Below are 17,757 nucleotides of genomic sequence, written 5' to 3'. Positions count from 1 at the left end.
TCTTTTTCGGCCTATTTACATTATCGAATTCTGTTTTTCAACGTTCTGGCTACGAAAATGAATTTCAAAGATTCCCTTGATATTTCCTTTTTCTACTATTTTTTCTATCTATATACTACAATTTTATGAAATTTAAAGAAACTGAAGTATTTGTAACGTTACGATAGCTTTAGTCTTTAATGGGTTAAACGGAGTTTCATTGCTTCATTCAGGATACGACCGAACTATTATACAATAATTAAACGTCGCTTAAACGATCCAGATATATCCAATACGGAAGCAGGAAGCGTCGTGTACCTTATCAATTTACTACATTTACTTGTCGCGATCGATCCGCGAAAAGCTCTACGTCTACGAATCAACAACACGACCAATATCTCGACGTTATTAAGATTCATATCAGCCTCTCTAATTATGTTTAATTAGTCACTGTGCGTCTCGGAAACGCAGTCAGCGCGCACGAACCGAGAGAGACCAATTTTCTGCATGAATAATGCGACACTTCCTGATTTTCTTCTCTCGTCTGAATAATGCCCAGGGAAACTCGAGAAATTTTCTTCGTTGTAATTTCATGAGAAACGACCGTGCACCTCGGAATCGAATCTCTCATTAACACGATCTCGCGTGGCGCTTGAGCTAGCTTCTGACAAACGGTTGCCGCGATGATTTCGAGACGAGCGGTCCTAACAATGGAACGCGATAAATGTCGACGTTCGCGAGCTCTTAATTAAACCTGTCCAGTATTCCCGTCGTTTCGATAGTTCTTTCCTTTCCCCACGACACGCGCCCATTGTCGTCCAACTCACGAGGCGTCTACGCGCCAGCGTATTTTCCCGCAATTTCGCACAAAAGCCGAGAATGCTGTTTCTCACAGGTGACTTATCGTGGCGTATCTTGAGAACCGGGACGGGCTGGTTAATTTCAAGATCACGGCGAAAAGGTTGTTCCCCGGTGCGTAGCTTGATGTCACGGCCTTTAATCCTGTAGTGGTACGCTCAGCTACAATATACGCCGACACTTTTAAAAATAATGTTACTTTGTTATTAGACATATTAAACGGTTACTCTTTAGTATCTTCCTATTGTACGCTTCTTGTTTTAAAGCAAACGCTTTTATCGCGCAGCAGAGATTACGAGAGGAATTTGTGTTTAATTCCAGCTCGGGTAAAATTTGTTTCGAAAATAAGTATGAGTAACAATACGATATAATATCTCCTTGGATCTGTAGTAATATAATTTCTGAAAAAATTGGTCGCGAGATGTAACAATTCACTGCATAAGTCTCAGCTTTCTTTTTCTCGCCATAAAGTCACCAAGTTAACTGCGTTATCCCTGTTTTTGCTTTTCTCTGTCAATCTGGGACGTAGAAATTTGGGGAGATACCCTGTCGCTTCGTTTTTCCTTTTTCTTTCTTTTTTTTTCGCTTTCTGGAACGGTGTACCGGTGCTTGTACAATCATTCAACACGAACGTGACCGAAATAGGGATGAGCAGTTGCATTCTTTTTCTTGGAATTCTGCTCGTTCGTTCCGGTGATTTGAACGATGGGACAGAAGAGATTCCGAGGTTCTCGTGCTGTTTCTCGCGATAGCAGCGATTGTGTTGCGTAGAATCGTATACAATAACATGTAAACTTCCATTAAAGTCCATCTTAGTAGTGGGAATAAGAACAATTTCAGAATTGGTTTTTTCTATTTTTGATATACTTACTATACTTACTATACGTTATACAAATTGATCGGTGAAATTGAACGATGTAGTCTAACGTGTGCGAATGGTTAGAACGAAAAAATCTTTGGCACAGTAGTCGTTAGGGCGTAGGTTCGTCGAGACGATGATTGTTAATAGTTGAATAATAACTATGAAACTCGTGGTTCGTTAGTTTGCGATTAGAACTAATCATTTAACGTGGCCGTAATTGAGTCAACGACAATGGGACGGCATGGAAGATCTCGATGCGAGCGTAATTTTCTGATTGCGTGCAGTTGAATACACTGTTTCTCTTTAATAATATCTAGCAATTCTTTTCTCAAACGTTATAAATAAGCCGTATAAAATTTTTATGCCAAGAACGAAGAGCTTCATTCACTTGTGGCGAATAAATCTTCGAAGAACAATGTGATAAAATACAGCTGCTATAAAAAATAGGCTTACAAACAAGCGAGTTCGATAACAGAATGATTACAGCAAACGGATCTCAGCGCAAACAAGAATCTGCGAAAACAGTTTTATAGTGTTTGTCCAGTCGTGTTAATGCAAATTTGGAAATTCTTGCGTAAAACAAGCTATAACGAGATAGATCGATACGTCTCATACGTTTAGTGGAACGTGACGTAGAATCTGAATAAAGAAAGGCAACTTGGATACTCGTAAGCTTTTAAGAAATCAAACGGCATTACATACGCCTTGCTGACTTCTCTTTGCCTCAAGTTAACGAAGCAAGGACATTTACTTAATGAATTAGTGTTCACGAGCCGTGCACTGATGAAGGATATAAATTGTATATGCCATGTATACGAAGCTTACAAAATTGTTCCATCATTGAATAAGTACAGATATTTATTAACGCGTGTCATGTACGATATAAAAAAGAAAAGTTACGACAGAATGTTCAGATCAAATACAAAAATCATATTGATTAACATTTGATATATGTGTCCGTTGCATACGTCTTGGATCAAAATTGATATAGATATATATTTTTTTTATTACACGACTTTGATTGAATTTAATTTAAAGCAAAAGGGAAATTAGGAAATGTAACTGGTCTTAAAACTGTTCACTGTACAGGTAATCGATATTTCGATACAATACGCGATGCTTCATATACAAGCAGTCAATAAGAATTATCATCTGATTTTCTTGTAACTAGGTCGCGATTTAATTAAACATCACAAGGAACTATGCGAATCATTCGGTCAAGGCAATATTCTCGATAACTTGAGAACAAATCTCATCTGCTCTGATCTGAATTCGCGTGAAAAAGGACGATGCGACGCGTGTCTGCTTTGCGATTCATCGGCATTGCCGGTGGAACTTTCCTCCGACCGATTTTCCCTTTCGCTCGCGGAATTAGAAATTCTACTTAAACGCGGCCGCTCTTGTTCCATCGCTCATTACGAATTCCGTCAGCGTGTTGTCTGTATTTTTACACGTACAATGACCTTCTATAGAAGAAGAAGAGCGACTAGCGAAAGTGTCATTGCTCGCCGCTGCATATTACCGCTAACATCCGTCGCTTTCGCCGCGATTTCGTTGAGATTCGACTCGCGTCCTTTCCTTTTCGGTGTTTTCCGCGCTTGTTCGCACTTGATCTTTACGCTCGAACCGCCCTATTGTCTTCCTGCGAGAGTTGACAAGCTTTCAGGTCTTGTCGCCTGGAAAAGAATCGGAGAAAGGGCTACCTACATTATTAACGCGTATCTTGCTATACGTGTGATCATTGTGAAACCGTTGTCGTTTGGTTGGAGGTTCTTGGAAAATTTGAAGACACAAGGAAGTTGGAAATGGCAGGAAATTCTCCAAAATGCAGGAAAATCTCTGAAATTACATGAAATTTGCCAGAGAAAGAATGCAATAGCATCAAATATTTCATACTATATACATAGGAATTTCTTTTATCTTATAGTTGAGGAACGGACGACATCATTGACGAACATTTCCCGTGACTAATAATTAAAAATAGAATGTGGATAATTGTGAGAGGAAATATTTTACAGCGAAAATAAATTCATGAAAATAATATTTATAATTGTCACTTTTCTCTGCATTTAAATTTATGAAGTTGATAAGTATAGCTTCTGAGAATATTATTTCATATATCTGTAATATCTCCACAAAGGCCTCTTTCACTTTGAATTCACGACGCTGCAATACCTAAAATAATTTCCAATACTTCGAGCCAATTACCAGTCATCGGATATCGAAATCGTTCGTATCCTATAAAGGTAAATCGTTGTGCTTTCCACGGTAAAAACTTGAATTTATACGAATGCATTTCTTTATGAGAAACGCGAGATATCGGATGTACGTCATAGCTGCATTCAAAGTAAATGTAGAATGAAGGAAGAGAAAAATGTACAACGACGGCGATTATCGGTGAACGTAACCTTAATTGTTCGTGCGTTTTATGCGTAAAATCTCCGTATTCGTGCGTTCTCATTCGTAGAATTTGCCTATTCACGTCTAGGTATCTATACATTTTCCATATTAGTCAACCGAAAGAAATCGCGTCTTTGCAGTTCGTTCGAGTAGCACGCAACGCCATTAATCCTGTAAAGAGGGGAAAATATCAAGACTTAAAACAGTCTATACGAGTCGATAAAAAACAGGATATTTAAAGGGATGGGAAATGTGACAATTTTTTGAAAAAATGCTATTGAATTTCACGGAAATATAACGCGAAGAATTATCGTTACGGTGAAAGTTTACAAGAAAGCAAAGACCTACTGGAGAAGATTTACGACCATTTTCTTTCCCTATTTGCGGCTCTTTCGCGAATTGTAACGCGAATAAGTTTATTTCGTTGTGTTCTCGTAACATACGCGAAATCCTCCACCATTGTTTGACGAGTGAAGAATCGAAGAAACATTACGTCGCTGTTTCTTTGAAATTCACCGTATCCTAAGAATAGCATCGACAGATCGAACCCAGTTCTTACTTCTCGTCAAGAGGAGGAGATTATGAATTAGCGGTATTCGTTCGTATCGTTTCGTAAGGAATTTTATCGCGACGGGACTTTTCGTTCGTGAAACGCTGGAAATAGTTCGGACGAAATGTGTTTTGCATTCTCGTCTGGATTATAATGCATGTTGAGCCACCGGCAATGAACATTAATATTCAGGCGCTGTTTCGTCATTCAATTTCTCGTATTCGCGTTCCTTTGTAGCGAAAATGCCTAAGGAACTGTTACGTGGCGGTAATTCATGGCGCGAGCCATGAATATCGCGATTATATCGCTCGGAACGACTCGTCCGTTTCATGAAACATTTTCGTTCACTCTTTTGACAAGACCTTCCAGGCTGCTTACTGGGAAATTCAATTCCATTGCTCCAGTAATAAAGGAGTAATAAAATGATATTGGAAGATCTTGGTAATAATGGAAATCATAGTTAGTCACTTATGTTGTAGTTATAACACTCTTCCAGTACAATATACGGTCTAGAACAGTTTTATTAAGAATACAGCGGCATTGAGACATATGAGGTGAAAATTGTAGGAAAGAAAGTGTAAAACTAAGATTATGTATATTTTATAGCTGCACAGGTAGAAATAGTTTCCACTTATTTTTAAGTAGACTTAAAGGATAGAGTTAAATTAATGACTACTTGTCAATTGCTTGTTGCACAATCACCGGATTGCGGTGATTAACTCATTTCTCTACCGAAACACCACCGATTCGATAAACACGCGTAACCAATGCGATCGTTCTCCAAACGGTTACTTTACCCAATTCAATTACAAATTTCCCTTTTCTTGATACTTCTCTCGAGCGTATACAGTATACTTAGAAATAATTGCTGAATAAACGATTAGTATCGTAACATCTCAAAAAGCTTAGGATTTATCTCTATAACTTCACTTATTGCAAGGGAATAACATAAACAATCGTAAATTTTCCCATTACAGTATTTAACACATTCTTCTTTATTCCCTGATTATTCACGTAGTCGATCAATTTAGTTTCTGAGCGATTCGTATCTACTTCTGCGCTGTTCTCAACCGAAAAAGTTGGATACAATGGAAATGATGGCCAAGTCTGACGCATGATATTCAAACGGACGTAAAGAAAAAGAAAGCAAGGAGGCAGGACAAAGCGCAGGGAGGATCGTCGAAGAGCATCCTGCTGATAGAATTTGAAAAAAGGCTTGTCGATGCACTCTCTCAACATGGTCGGGGATCACGACCTTGCCACGGCGAATCCGGGATTCGATCACGCTCGCCTTGCCGCGAGAGGCCCGGTCGAAACTGGCCTTTTCTTTTCGTGCGTCGATCACGAAACCCGCCATGGGAAGTTAACATTCCGGTGGCGTCGCTCCAGCGGCAACGTTAAGGCCTTTCCAGTCGATATTGCCACGAGAGAGAAAGAGAGAGACCACGGATCCCTTTCTTATTTCTCCTCTATGAGCCACGCCTAGCACTTGCTCCGTGTAACCATTTGCACACACCCTTCACTACATATAGAACACGAGTGGGAAACGTGGGCGAGTCGTCGGCCACGATATATCTCGGCCGATGATATCGCTGGCAGGTTATCGGGCAAAATCCGCCGATCCCGAAACGAGAGGAAAGCTCTGAAGAAAAATTTCCGATGGAACGCTGGTGAGATCGTTTGCCGAGGTTTCAATCGATGTTGTAGTTGCGCTATGGTCAGGGGAGGAAAGGTCACGGTGCGGTGGGATTTACGTACTGACTATGGTAGAGATGGAAGGTGAGCTTGATACGGATCATAAATTCGATCGATTGTTAAATCGTAACACGTTTTAGCAATTGATGCTTCAGGCAAAACGGGATCCAAGCGTCAGCGTATTGCAATTGCAGATAAGAATGTGATACGGTTGCGTTTAATTTAAAAGCGGATGGGCTATTCTGACGTAAAAGATAGGCAAATTTCACTGATTGCACGTTTTAGTTAATAGGTATTTTACTTATTAACGCGCGTGTAGATTTAAGACAATACTCAATCGCTTAAATTATTATAATACATAGTTAACTTGTGAAGAGTGAAGATAATAAGAAGTATCGTACTACCTGTTATTTGCCGAGGATATTACAGTTTGATGACAAGGCTAGCTCAGTGTTTGCGTTCATTCGACAACGATCCTTATATGTATTTTCATCTTACGTCATAACGGCCAGGAATAGAGTAAAAGTAAAACAATTTCAAACAGCCTCAAACAACTCGAAGAGACGAAGACCGATCGATCCACGAAACAGGCATTTCCTCTATGGACCTTGTTCTACTCACCATATCTGGAATTATTGCTTGCTGCTATTTGCAAAATTTGATGCAACGCGCAGACGAGACCGAGGCACTGAAATCACGTTTCGCGTGAAATCTATTTTTCACCGGTTTCGCGCTCGTTATGAAACAAGAGTGGCAGGTCGAAGTGAATCAGTGAGAATCGATGAAGAAAAAGGCGAACGAATCCAGCTCCGATTTGCGTCACAGACCGAAAGGGGATAGTCTACGAGCGGATTGATGCACTTTGATCGCTTCGTGGAAGACGGTACGAAGACAATCCAGTTGATCATCATGGAAAGGTTCCACTTTTCGCTTCTAAACATGGATCGTCTCCATTAAAAATTTCATGCCAGAAAATAGATCAGCCTGAAAGATTCTATTCTTAAGTGTTTCTCATGCTTAATGGATTGGACGTATAGTAATAAATGGCACAGCTGAGAATGGGGTGAATAGTTTCTGTACCTTCTGAGAATAGATCCTGCATGCGCAATCAAATAGAATGTCTGGAATAAAAGTTTCGATAAATTTCTCAATTTAGCGTGCTCTTTATTACGTTTTTATAAATTTTGAATATTTACATGGGGAGCATTTAAAGTTCTCGATCGAAACCAGGAACTTTCAAAATGTAAGATCGCTGGCTACGTATATTCGTGTTCTAACTGTTCCAAGTCGACGGAATCGCTTATGGCTATTTGTTCGAGGACAAGCGAACAATTGGCCAGAATGAAAATCACAATAGCACCGAGCCATTGTTGAAATTTGCCTAGCGTTTCTTACATACGTTTCATTCATCTTACGTCCCGAACGTACTTCCTTCTTATTTCGAACAATGTTTCTTATAACGATTTCCTGTATATTTATAAACTATTCCCTGCCATTAGAAAAATCATGTTTCGAATCGTTATATAAACGGAGCAACGTCTCTCCTCAAATTTCAATTAAGGACAATAGTATCGCTGTTCCACTCGGTGTTTATAGTTAAAGATCGATCGACAGTTATCGAGCTCACAGTGACTTCTACATCAATTATAAATCATTTAACATCATTGCACCATGATATATCGTATCGAAGCGCGTCGAACGATCGAGCAAAGTCGACGGGAAGGCGCGTGTACGCAAAAACATCGGGAACTGTCCGGATCGATGATGAATCACGGTTCTTGACCGACCCGCGAATGTGAATAATCGATCGCAGCTTTCTCATGGAAGCGAACGAAGCTACGGTCGTTTGGGCGTTCGAATGCTCGATACGCTTTGATCGGTCGTTGCTTCGGTTGACAATGCATTCGTCAGTGGTGCGTTCGAATTGTTCACCGCCTCATACACGCCATTACGGTCACGATACTCTTCGAATACGTAATATACCACTGAACCCACTGAATACCAGTCATGTTCTTCGATCTGCATACAATGACCCGACGAGATACGAAGAACATTGTCGCAATTATTATCAGAACGCGTGCATCGGTTTTGATTTTTAAATATTTCATATCTAGTCGTTCTCTTTCTTCTTTTTTTCTTCTACTTTTTATATACGTACGTTGGCTACACACGCCCGTGGTTCTAGGAGGAATTTAACCTTTCTCCCATTCTTCTCACGAACGGTCGGCTTCGTAAAAACGGGGGCACTGGTAATGTATTACGGCGATAAACGAGAATCGTGATTTAGTAGAGAAGAGAATCGACACCACGAATTTTAAAATCGAACGAGTTTACTTTTTCATAACGCGCTATTTATTGCTGTTACGATATTGTGGATAATATCTGTAAAAGCACGGTAAAATGGCGATGCCTTTGGTGGTATCGGCAAAAGCGTCAGATACCCTTTTGAAGTTACGTCAACGCGGTAGATCGAATATAAATCTTTGAACGTCATCACGATTATCATCAGACTTTCAGGGGTTAGACTCCACAGTTACCTGTTTCGGCGTTCATTGTTCCTTTGTGCTTCCCATGGCTTATGTCCTTTTTGTATGCACTGCCGTCGCTCTTTTCGAATTCGTTTATATCGTTACGAACATTCTTTTCGCTAAAAATCGTGTGGTACTCGTGTATCACTAAAAATATCATGTTTGAGTAATTTCTGCAAAAATCTACGTAAAAATTGTCGAATCGGGATGAGTGAAAACATTCGATATTTACACTTGGGAATATTTTCTACCTTTTATATATTTTTATTTAAACGATTGCTTAAGCGTTGCAGCAATGGAGAAAAAACATTGATATACTCGCAACTCTAACAATCCTGAAATTGCAAACTAATACAGTAAGAAACGTTAAGAAATAACATAAAATGACTCACTACGTAAAATATTCGCTTTCAAGTACGAAAAAATTTTCTCTTAAAAATCGTACGAGCCAATGAATGTTTCTAGATATACAAAATTCACTAGCTTTCTACGACCATACAAATCGGCGGAGCATAAAATTGACCTATTCTTTAACCAAGCTGAGCACCAATTAATTTATTTGCACGATAAAAAGATTTACCGATGACAAGGAACATTTGTAAATACCACTTGCGCGAACGTATCGACTCGAGAATTGAGTTAACCCACAATCAGGAGATTAGGATCGCTTATCCCAGCCAGAGAACCGCCTGCCCTAAACGCTTTACATTTCACGTTCTTCGAATAATTCCGTCAGAGACGATCGGACAGTCTCGTAACTCGTAAATATCTGCCAACACGGATGAGATAGTACACGAATACCAGAAATGTACTGTTGCCGCTTACATAATGGACATGCACATAAACAACAAATCTCGCGATTACTCACGGTCGAGTATTTGATTGAAAACGCATCTCTATTCCTCTAATGACTCAATAAAGTCGCGACATTGGATAACGTTAATTGAAATTACATGCGATCCATTTACGTTCCAGCAACTTCGCACGGCGAAAAAGAAACGACGTCATGGAATACACGGTTTTTCCGTCGAGTTTGATTCTCTCTGTAAACGCGTGTTAACGAATCCTCGCTAATTTACACGAATATTCCTGGATGATAATTTGACCAACGTAACCCCTGCGTGATCCTTTGACATCGATATTTTTGGTTTTTCAGATGAATACGGATAATCATGTTTCAATGATTATTTTTTCAAATTCGTCGAGAAAATGTTCTTATAGGCATCGCGTCTGTAAATATTAACGTTAGACTGTGAATATTTATGCAATTCGAAAACAAAGGAATAGAAAGATTTTGCATGAATGAATGAACTATGGAACTAGGAGAGGCTCGCGCTATTAAAGACGAACGGCGCTGGTAATTTCATCATAATTTGTTAGACCTTGTAACTATGCTCTACTACGAAAAAATGAATAGTCTATATCCATGATAATGGATTACGAAATGGAAAAAAACATGAGGCGGCACGCGTCGCAACGACGATCATAGGAGACGCGACTTTTTCTTAGCGATTACCGTCATTTTCATGGAGGAGCATTATCGTTCCTCGTTGCGTTCCTTATAATCGTGAAACACACTTGTATAATCGACAATTTCTGCATCGTCTGTTAATGGTGTACTACTTGCTGTCGCCGTTTCTTAGTATTGTTCAAGTACGTGGTAGAGAAGAGACATCGATGAGAGTTGTTTCTAGGACGACGCCGTATGATCTGGAAGACTCTTCTGTAGTCTCTAACCGTCGAGTAATTTTTATTTCAGTTTAGCATAACGTTATTGATAGAGATTCATGATGATGAAGAATTATCGTATTGCGATTAAAGTTTTTTTTTGTTAACTTTTTTATTATTTAGTTGAGGCTGATCAATTCTACGATTATATAGATTATATATAGAGTATCGTGATTGTTAAGTTTCTGGATATCGTGTATCATAGAAAGAATGTGATGACGTTGAGGGCGTTGCTTCTAAAATAACATTGCGTAAGCTGAAGAATTCAGTCATGTGGTTGCCTTTTTTCTCATTTAAGCGATCTGTCAAATTATAATCTGAACTTCTACATTGATAAATTTTTTATTACAAAGTCGTTACTTTAATTTTGAATTTCTATCCCCTTTCGTACTTTCAACTATCCATAGTCGATATGTATTGTCAATTAATGACAATCAACGTAACGTCACGTACTGTTGTCACTACATTTCCTAGTAGCACGTGTCATTGAAATCGTATGGAAATGTCTGTGGCTATTGTATCTGGCATGGCATTGTGCAGTTCGGGGAACCATTATTATGTCTAATCTTCGACCATTTTTGCTTTCTCCTTGAATTTTAGTCGAACGTATACGTGACCACACATAAGCGATATTTATTTAAAAAATCATTAAAATCTAGATACTACTTTTAAATTTAAATAACATTCTCTTTTGAGCTCAACATTAGGTAATCGATGGTTCTGCTCGTACGTAACGCCTTCCAAGTATTGCAGCTGTATTTATTGTTAAATATTGTACGACAACAATTGTCCAATTTATGTCTAAGATACAATCAGCGTTGTGCAACATAATGGATCTCAAAGTTACATTGTTGTTAGTTTTTTCCTGAATCTGTATTCTTGTGTGATCGATATTGTTTACGATTTTTACAGACACACATTGTTGCGTACCACGATTACGTAGTTCCAATAACTTTCGTTGTTAAGTTTTGTTTTACACCTTTCTCCGCTTTCAATTTCATATAACCGATAATCCTGGTATTGTCTCGTAACGTACGGTAATAAATGATCGGTTCCATTAGATTTCGAGGCGTTGATAACGTTCGAAACACAGGAAATCGCAATGGTCAGTTTGTTCTTGAGTCAAAGAGGTCCAATGCAATTTTATCTGCTCGTATAATAGATTTTTCGTTTTATCTAGAGGCCATATTTTTCTATTCTAAAGTAAGTTCCAAGCAGGGGCAGATACGCTTGTTCTCTGGAAAATTCGAAGAAACCAAGTTCGTTCGAAATAAACGTCAACCCGGAACAAAGCTCGATTGTTTCGATGCAAAGTGGTAAAAGTCGCTACGTACAGTTACGAAATGTTTTCATTTTGAATTCACCTGGATTTCTGTCAACCGATTCCCCTCGACACTGACAAGCCTGCCGCATCGTTGCGTGCATTCCGATTGTTGACCGTATGTGCGTTCTTGAACTTCCGCTTGTACCCGTATTCACTACGAAAGTATCCGCTCGACTCTACTTAGTGCTGCAGTAGAAATTACGCAACTCGAAACCCCGCATAACTTCAAATTAATAATCTTCTTTTATGTTTTTCAATACTCGATAGAAATATCTCGCGTTCCTACCAAGACAGAGTTATGAATAGCTGAAAGAAAAACTACGCGGCCATTAACCATTGAACGGCAAAGCAAAGTACTTCTTACGTAACGTATTACCGCGATAAATTTAACGTTATTGGACAAGTGGATGAAATGTGTAGTTTGTATGGCGTTAAATATAGAACTAATTAAGCGCGGATGAGAACAAAGCTTTTCACTGGCCTCCCTTAGATTTAGCTTCCTCTTCTCTTTATAAAAGATATTCTTTATTCGTTTCAGATAAGCTTTCTTCAATATTCATTCAAAATTTCAACGTAGAATGCAATAAAAAAATAAAAAAAGAAAGAAATAAATTTAGACTGATATTAATCAGTTTTCAAGGCCATCTCTACTCTTTCTAATATACACAGTGTCTGGAAACGATACTTCACGATACTGTTAGTTGCCTTTACTCTATGACATCAATTAAAGCTTTATTCTTCGCTCACTCGTTGTAACTTCATCAACGTTATTCCTTTACCGAGTATTGAGCAACAGATTACCAGTATCGTTTATCCATTTCCGTGTTCGACTTTCACCGAACGAAGGAAAACTTCATTGCGACATGATGCGATTATACGCGTGCAAAGGGCGCGAGGAAACGAAGGAAGGCAGCAGCGCGTCTTCCCGCGGCAAAAATCTAATTATTTATTGCCTTCGTTGTCCGTTAGATTGACTGCATACATCGAGGCTAGCGGTACCGCATACTAGACAACGTGCGAATTAATATTCAATGGCCAATACATTTGCGTGGATTTCTTGGAAGCGTAACGATCGATTTCAATCGCTATTAAATTTATTCCTCCGTTTGACATGTTGATATATGTCGATATATTCTATCGTTATTTGATATGCTATTGATCTATTGGTATATCGGTATCGAACAATTTAATACGAGTGTTAAAAATCGAGTCATCTTCTAATCAAAAACTTTTTAACTGTCAAATTTCGAACACTGTGGTCTAATACGTTCATTAAGAGTGTTCGGATAGAGTGTACGAAAAGAATAACGTGTCTAAAAGGAAAACGTGTATAATTTCATTGAAAAAGAACTGCAACTGTTACATTATAGGATGCATCGTTGCATTAAAAAATAACAAGCTACTGCAAATATGGACATTTCGAAACCATTTGACTTTTCCCTTTATTCCGGATGTAGTTGAATTTATTGAGTTTTATCGCGGTCCCCTGCGACGTCGATTAGCAAAAGTCGATTCGCACGATACGCTAGGAAACCGGAGGAAGAAACAAAAATGGCTCGTTGAGGACGCTCGTGGGCGCATGTTTGCGACAGCGTGTGGCTAGTTAAATCGAAATAACAGCTGCACTTCTGCGTACTCGATTACGAAGATAAAAGCGTCATTTGAACATTTTTATTCGCCGTTCTCTCGTTGTTTCTCTCCCAGCGTTTTAATGACGGCGATTTAAGCGAGAAGCACTGCCTTTTTGTATCCACCAACCTTGCCGCCCCCGTCATTTGCACTACTTGCTTGCAACGTCTTACCTAACCGTAATTATTTCACCTAGGAAATCTGGATCCGTTGCACGCGTCAGATGCGTTTTATGCAAAACGAAATTCTGACGTCGGAGCATGTATTTTTAAAACGCTGACGAGGACGTTTCGTACAAATGGGGGACGTTGAGTTTTGGACAGCGCGTGCCGTTTGGGTTTATCGGTGACCTATTTCTAAGATGGGATTGAGGTTTATCGCTTTATCGAAGTGACCTGATTTAAAAATAATCCAGATACTTGAAGACGGAACTTGTAAAGCAAGGAAGAAAGAAGCGTTGAGATTTTAATTTGCGACGAAAAATGGAGATTATTTTCATTTTGAACTCACATTGGGTAATTGTATTATATATAATTTCAGGTTCAGGTAGAGGCTCTGTACGAATACTTATTGCGTGTATTTCTCGCTTGTTCTTGAGTATTTCTCAATATCTTCGCGAAAGGTATAAATAAATATTTCTTTATGAAACTCAATCTGAAAGTTTCGAAAAATATGTAAATATTTTTTATTTAATAAAATGTTTTAAATAAACAATGTTCGACAAGGTTTTTACCGAAATTGATTGTCATTCCTACACTTACTGTAGATATAGAGAATTTTTTAAAGGAGGTTGCAAAACGAAAAAGATGAAAAGTAATGTTAAAGGCTAGGATAAAAATACTCGGCATAGCGCTAAAAATACAAAAATACGATCACGTAGGAAACAAAGGGTGTGACGATCCTACACAAGCAAACACGAAAGAAATTGCCGAATACGAGTTTACACGCGCTTACTTTCTACCGCTACCAGAATCGTGTGAAATTCATCAGACGCGATCCAAATAGAAATCATCGATCGTCGAACCGCGAGGGCCAGCATGCGCCATTTGCGTCGGAATTCGACGCGCAATTACGATGCTCCTCTACAACGTCACCACTTTCGTAATGGAAAGAGGGCCTCGTCGAAAAATATCGAATTTTCGAGGCGCTGCCCATAGCAGGAAATCGCGATTCGGATCGATTTCCTCGATTAACAACGCCGTGTCAACGCGTATATTTATGAGCCTGTAGGAAGATTAAAAAGTGCAAAGCATTCATACGCAGAAACGTATGAAATGTCCAAGGTATTGGTTATAATTTAATCGCGGATATCTATGCAAATTCAAATATCTTTACCAATGTAATTTAAGAAATGGCAGAAGCTAAGCAAAGATCTATTTCGCCTACCAAATGTTTTAACGAATATTCTTCTTTATAGTTTGGAGTTATTAAATGTGCATTCTATACATTTTTGTATCTTCAAATTTGTATAAATGAATAAAAATCCGCTGTTTACTCGCAATTATTTTGGAGTTAAGCGAAAATGATTTAGGGTAGCATTTCTTTAGTTGCGTTTGCAAAAATAGGAATTTGCATAAAAATCCACGATCTAATGATCACACTGTGGTAATCGATGGGGGATGAGATTTGCATAAACGTCGTTGCGTGCGGGTACCGCCTGTTGCTCCACATTCCGCAACGCGGTCGTAATGCACGCTGGCAAGGTCCCTCTTTGTCAAGGATGAAAAATTCTTCGCCTGTCAGCCGCATACCGGTCCCTAATTGCCGACGATATTTTCCCGCACCACTCAGACCAATTAAAATCGCTGACCGTTCGATACTAGTCTTTTGAAACGAGTTAGATCTATTGTAGGTATAAGATGATTGATTGTTTGGAATAGAAGTCCGAGGGATAGCCCTTGCGGCGCATATATGGAATTGCGTAAATCAAATTTGACACGTGAAGACTTTTTATGTACAGTCTTTATTCTTTGAAGTGATTGATTCGAAGTGATAATGTATCGAAGATACAGACAACGATACAAGCGAAAGTAATTTTTCTTCTTGTCATTGAAAACCAATGAAAAATATAAACCTATATGTGTGTATATATATATACACATACAAAAATACACATGAAAATGTTGTATATTGTTATAAACATACTCGTAGGGAGAGAATAAAAAATGAGACACGAGTAGAAAATAGTGGGAAAAGAGGGTTAAATTGAGATTTTGTAAGACAGCGATATCACGAATGATGTCCAAACACTAAGAATGACACACGGTAAGATTTATTCGTCGACTATTTTATGAAAACGAGAGAGAAAAAGAGAGATAAGCACTGATTACGTCAAAGTCTCTAATTATTCTCTGTGTCTCCGTTTTTACCATTGTTTGCACAAATTACGTTATCATTTTGCGTGGTTGTGCAACCTAAGGCTGGGGACGTGATACGTTTCGGATACATTCAATACATCGTCAATGATAACCTTTATTTTTTCACGCTCGATAAATGTAAAATAGGAAACCGAATTACATCCTCAAGATTGAATGGAACAAGATCGAAGAGATCGAACAAAGATGAACAAACCAAACTTCTATCGTGCACGATTATGATCGATCATATCTTCGAGCTCATTTTGATTTTTTTCTCGATTATCTCGTAATATTCGCGTGTTGTCGTGTTCTCGTTGGACGTCATCATCACTGTTTTAACCATTGTTTTCGTAGAATACGTTATCACGGTGTGTGATTGTACAATCTGACGGTGGTGTAATATGTGTGTTGTAAATACACAGTCAATGATAATCTTTATTTTTACACGCTTAATGAATATAAGGAAGGAAGTCAAATTACATCTTCAAGGTGAAATCGGACAAAATCGTGGAGATCGAGCAAAGGTGAATAAATCAAACATCTATGTATTGTGTACAATTAAGATCGATCGTATACTCGAATTCATCGATTTCTTCCTCGTCTATCTCATAATAATCGCTTGTTATCATGCTCAAAAGACATAAAAAGAAAAAAGAAAAACAAATGACATATCGTCCCAGAGACAACTGCATAACATATTGTGTAAATATTATTATTTCTATTTTATCACGCGATTGAACTATCGAACATTCTTCGTTTCTACTTGCTTCCAAAATTTCTTTCGTTAGATATCGTTTGCAAATATAATCAGACCTCGAGATGAAGATCGTTCGATGGCTACAGGAAAAGAACAAGAAATCAAACGTGAGTAGTCACGAATTTACGAAGCATAGAGCCAGTCTCTCTTTCTACCGCGTCCAAATAACGCATTGACTGTTCCTTACATAATTGGAAAGCGCGCAAGTGATTTTTGTGTTATAAAACTGCATTAATAGGACGGTAATTAAGCCGTTAATGCCCACTGAGCAAGTTAAGTGTAGGGGAATTAGCGCAATAAACTCGAACCTCCTCGACCGCTTCCAACAGTACTTTCCACGATTAATTATAAATCAGAGTGATCGATGCCGGGACTCGTTGCAAATTTTCATCTAATTAGAAAAGAAAAGTTTTCGTCAGAAGTCTGGCTGTTACGAAGCGCCGATCCTATCGATAAACACGATGTTGCAACCATCTCTTCTAGCATCCTTGTTTGAATATTTTTATTAAAATTATACGTTGCTTGCGTAATTACCTTCGGTTCTTTTCTTTCTTTCTTTTTTTTCACGGAAAAATCGATCTCGAAATAAGCTTCCTGACACGGGATCCGCGTCTTACTCAATTCTTGCACGGTCTGACAAAATTTTACAAGGCACGGCCGCCAACTAATATTTCGTTTTTATAAATGGAGCACTCCTATACTATAAAGTTGAAACTATAAAATTTATTCGGGAAGTTGATCGTGATCACGATCGCGATAGGGACAGGTTCCACCTTTCCCTCCGGTAAGTTACGATCTCTCACGGGTAGTGTCGGCGGGACTGCACGTGACTGCGGTGTACGCGTGACACGTGCACGCATGCCAGACCTACAAACGGCTGTCAGTAGGTCTGACCACGACCAGAGGCGAGGAAAAGTTAGAAAACGTTTTGCGAAACCGACCGGAATCGCTTTTGCCGCGCGACGGAACCGCTTGACCTTGGTTCGACACAGCTCGGGCGAGCTCGCGCCGGTAAAAGTGGTGTGCATGTCGAAACCGCGTCGGGGACAGTTTCAGCGTTCACGTATTTATCATTGCTGCAATTACGATG

At 38.9% G+C, this 17,757-nt stretch overlaps 1 protein-coding gene across 1 annotated transcript in view; it reads left to right on the top strand.

The window, feature by feature from the left end:
• Positions 1–17,757, top strand: part of Naa15-16 (N-alpha-acetyltransferase 15/16) — a 45,170-nt gene that overhangs the window by 24,736 nt on the left and 2,677 nt on the right. The gene's annotated exons all lie outside the window — the stretch shown is intronic.

The sequence above is a fragment of the Bombus flavifrons genome, chromosome 2, assembly GCF_040668555.2.
Source record: "Bombus flavifrons isolate JBK064 chromosome 2, iyBomFlav1_principal, whole genome shotgun sequence".
Classification (NCBI taxonomy): Eukaryota; Metazoa; Arthropoda; class Insecta; order Hymenoptera; family Apidae; genus Bombus; species Bombus flavifrons.
The sequence above is the reverse complement of the archived record's forward strand: the minus strand, read 5'-3'. Positions and strand labels throughout refer to the sequence as shown.